Raw genomic sequence first — 4,689 nt, 5'->3', positions numbered from 1 at the left:
CTGGATTGCTTTGCAGGTGAACAAAGCTGGATTATTCCGCAGGTGAACGGAATGAGATTGCTTAGCTTCGCAGGTGAACGAAACCGGATTTGCTTAACTTCGCAGTGAACGGTCGGATTAGAACACAAAATTTGATTTTATGAACTAGGACGCGTGTCAGAGCCCGCCGACCAAGGTATTTCAAAATTTTATTTTGAAAAAGGATTGATAAGATCGTAAAATTTTATTTTACAAACTTAGATGCGTGTTAGAGCCCGCCGACCGATAAGTTTGAAAATTGCAAAATTTTATTTCGCAAAAAGAGCAAGTTCAGAAAATTTTATTTTAAGAACTTAAATGCATGTCAGGGCCTGCCGACCAAATGATTTGAAAATTTCATTTTGAAATAGATTTGAAAATCGTAAAATTTTATTTCACGAAATGGGCTGAAGAGTTGCAAAATTTTATTTCACATAATAGAGAGGCCAAATTTTATTTTACAAGAGCGGGTTTAAAATCGAGCGAGACCGGACACTTAAATACGCTTAATTAAAAGACGGGTGAGAAATTGAAGCGGACCATTTTCTTGACTTGTATGAGCAGTCCTACAATTGATTTTCAAGAATTGTCTTCTCAAAAAAGATTAGAAGAGGAAGAATCTTATCTTGTTTCCTGGAGAATGGAGAGTCATCCAACCGACAAAGCTTTCCATTTTGCGCCTTAATTTTTCCCTCCAATTAAATCATTTCTAATTGATTTTGAATTCCTCCATTTTCGATCTATGAAGTTCCAAGCAACCAATCGTATCGTCCTGATGTGGGACGAACTCGAGCGATTGCGCCGTCGTGGTTGTCATTCAAGCGCTTGATTGGCAACAAGATGGTCGGTGTCGGAGCACCGTTGACCTGGCTCCTGATATAGAAGGAAATCCGCGGAGGTGTGCCGCCATTCGAGCCCCCGATTGGCGACCGGATGACTGCTGATGGAGCACAGTCGAATCTTTTGTCTTCTGATGTGGGATGGAGTTTGGCGTGGTTTGCGCCAGTTGTGCCGTTATAACCATTCTTTGAGCGCTAGATTGGCTGACTGGTAAAGGAGCACCGTCAGTGGTTAATCCTGCTGACTCCTGGGACAGAATTAAATCAGCGCAGTTATGCAGCCGTAGCCGTCAATTGGAGCGATTGATTGATGTCTAAGTGACTGATAATGGAGCACCGTTGAGCCTCTTGGCTGTGATTTTGATCGGATTTCCATTCTTGCCTTCAAGCTCCAAATCAGATCGTAAGCATTCTGTCTCTTGACTGACTTCAAATTCATGCTTCTTTTTTTCGTTCCGTATTTTCACTGGTCAAGTCGTATGCTTGATGGTGAACGATAATTTTTTACTGGTGTCTCGCGAATCAAGTAGTGTGCTTGATAATGAGACCGAATCGATAGTGCGATTGTGATACTAAAACCAAGTTTACCATTTCCTTCATTGGTCTTATGAATCAAGGTGTGTGCTTGGTGATAATATGATTGAATTGAAGTTATGCTCCTTTTTTATTTTTTTATTTTTATCTCTAAATCAAGTTGTGTGCTTGATGATACGACTGGACTGATAGCGCGATTACGACATTAATGCAGACGATTTATGATATTGATGATGTATAAATAGTATGCTGTCAATGCTAATGATAATATGCTGATGCATGATGCTCACTTACTTATGACAACAAAGACTACACTAGCCAATTGACAATGCATTCTAAAATAGATCATAGACACATGACACATCTCATTTCTAGTCCTGTTAATTTTTTACCAAAAACGTGCTACTGCATGATCTGGGAAAGGGACAGAGTACTCTAGTCCTAGCTGCTTAGGTGTTGTGCCTATTGAACCGTCATCGCTTTGCAAGTCCTTAACTTTTTTGTCAGCTCTGTCGTCTAAATGTGGTCGAACATATACAACGAGTGTTTCCCTATCCCCCCGGTCTTAACTTGGTCTTAACTGACTCTTCACTCTATGTTTTGTGGTAGCCCCCTTGTTCAGGTATTTTCTTCTGTCTCTTTTTTTTCTTTGACCTGTTGTGGGTCGTGATTGTGCCGCTTTTTTTTTTACCTATGAATTTTTTCCTCACCTTGGAATTTGAGATTTATATTGTAAAATGAGTTTTGCCTTCTTTATAGTAACAAGCTCGACTAATTAAGCAAAACTAATACTATAGAAATAAAATACTTTTGTGACCGTATAAGTGTAGTGTACATCCACCGAATTCTTAGATGCTAAACGAGGGTGATAAATGGAATGGAGTAGAAGGGTCCATGGTGTTAGAAGACACTGGAGACCTGTGTGCCTCTCTCACTCACCTAAATGAATGAAAGGATCGTCCCAAGAGGAATGGAGACAAAGTAACTGCCGATTGACTCGTCTGAGAGATGAAAAAGTGACTATTCTGCAATTTGATTGCAAATTTGACTGGAATTGTTTTTTTTTTCTCTGGAACTTTTTTTTTTTTTTTTTTTTTTTTTTTGTCTTTTTTTCTTTTTTGACTGGAACTTTTTTTTTGTCTTTTGAATTTTTTCTCTTTTTGACTGGAACTTTTTTTTTTTTGTCTTTTGAATTTTTTCTCTTTTTGACTGGAACTTTTTTTTTTTTTTTGTCTTTTGAATTTTTGAGATTTTGGATACGGGATAAAATTGCAACTTTGGCTGGATTTTTTTTTTGTCTTGTGAATTTTTGAGATTTTGGATACGGGATAAAATTGCAACTTTGGCTGGATTTTTTTTTTGTCTTGTGAATTTTTGCCTTTTGACATTTGAATTTTTGAGTCTTTTGAGACTGTAGTTGTGTCTATTTGAGATCATAATTTCTCTCCTTGAATATTTGAGAGTCTTGAAGCTGGATTTTCTGCTTGAACTTGTATTGGTATTTAGACTCATGTCTTAAGTTCATTCTAAGGGACTTGTGGTCACCTATCTTGTTTTAAGGGCATGGAGTGTGCACTCCCGTGTTTCATTTGGTAAGTTTGGGCACGGGTGTACTAGGAATGTTGTTTTAATGTTTTTGAGCTAGTTTTTTAGCCTTAATGGAAATGGATGGACAATTGCTAAAACGGTTGATCATGTGAGTTTGTGCTCATCTGATAGTCATTTGAGACATAAGAAATTGACAAATTTGGTAAATAGAGAGTTATGCTCATTTAAACTAGTAGTCACATGAAGTATGGGAAATTAACGAATCAAGTAGAAAGATGGAATCTCCAAACCTATAGGTCACCTAGTTAGAGACACGGCGATCAAGGAATTATCACACCACAGAGATGGAAAAGATGGTCAAATGCACGCCCTCGTTTAGGCTGACTCTAAGAGGTCGACTGATCTACACTAAAAAGATACGATCTAAAGTATTTCAAGTCTATTCTACTAGTTAAGGGTAAAAAGTAGAACAAGTGACTAATAAAAATGACATATGCTCGTATTTATTTAATGTAACTCAAAAAGGACTAGGATGGTCCTATCTTAATTAGACACTTGTGTAAACTAAACTAGTTTTTTTTTTTTTTTTTTGTTTTTTGTTTTTTTTTGGGTAATGTCAGGACCACTCGTATGAGATAATATGACTATAAGAGTGAATTTTCTTGTTTTGTTGTCATGTTTGTTCTTACTCTTAGTTTTTTTTATACATGTGCAACTGAGAAAGGACTTGGATGGTCCTAACTTAATTAGATTTTGATGGAAACTACACGTGAGTTGGTATCGTCTAGTCTTCCTATAGACTTCTTTTGTTCCGAAGCTGGAGTGGCTATTAAAATTAGGGTTTCGTTTACTCCTCCCTATCCCGGATCATGACATCGTAGCCTTTTTTTTTTAAAAATGCTTTTATTTCTTTTATAAGAGGACTAGCATGGAGTAAAATGGTGAATGCACATGTTCTATTTTTTTTTTTACTTGACCAGGTACTAACTATTGATGCACTGGACTGGGTATATGCAGAAGACAACACTATATGCAAATGCTGACAGAAAAGAGATTACTGCCTTGATACAGGATATAAGGTAATGCATGCTCTATATGAGACATCGTCTGAGAATGGAGGATTGCTATGTTGAATGCATATGACAAACTACCTTTAAGGCTATAACCCATGTTCTACTGATGATTGAATGAACTAAGTGATGCATACAAGACTTAATGGAGGTATTGATTTTTTTTGACATGTTACGTGTGCAGGACCAACAGAGTGACAGACGGACTGTCGCATGGACGGACTGACCTGTGAACTAGCTAAATGCAAATCTGGTAAGCTGATGAATGAACATATGTATGTCCTACGATGCCTCTCTAAGTGTAATGGTTCATGATGATACGAGATCTTATATGGAAACAGGCACAAACGAATGTATACTAGCTATCCCTGTTAACACACGTCTAGAACAATTTCCATTTATCATATTTTTTTTTTGGGTTAATTTATTACGAGTAAGACTGTAAAAAAATTATCAACAAACAGGACACATAATATAGCCTAACAAAGGTTCTACGGGATCTATGGTTAGGTTTATGGTTGGTAATTGGGTACTCACAACATTAAAATACCCGAGGGTATCTCTCGCTTTTGTGCTCCCCCAGTCATATGGACCAGACGAGTTGCCAAAACGCGACGTCATGAGGTGGAAAATATGTGTAAGGCCTAGTCGGTCGAATGGACCTTCTAAGTATACAACAT

General features: G+C 37.4%; 1 long non-coding RNA gene across 1 annotated transcript; it reads left to right on the top strand.

Annotated features, from left to right (window-relative positions):
• Window positions 1-815: 815 nt before the first annotated feature.
• On the top strand, window positions 816-4,439 carry LOC141606561 (uncharacterized). Its single transcript, XR_012526757.1, has 3 exons — window positions 816-1,260; window positions 3,861-4,018; window positions 4,194-4,439. It is a non-coding gene; the product is annotated as an uncharacterized LOC141606561 (long non-coding RNA).
• Window positions 4,440-4,689: the final 250 nt, after the last annotated feature.

This window comes from Silene latifolia, chromosome 10 (assembly GCF_048544455.1).
Source record: "Silene latifolia isolate original U9 population chromosome 10, ASM4854445v1, whole genome shotgun sequence".
Lineage (NCBI taxonomy): Eukaryota > Viridiplantae > Streptophyta > Magnoliopsida > Caryophyllales > Caryophyllaceae > Silene > Silene latifolia.
This window is presented reverse-complemented; position numbering and strand designations above follow the sequence as displayed.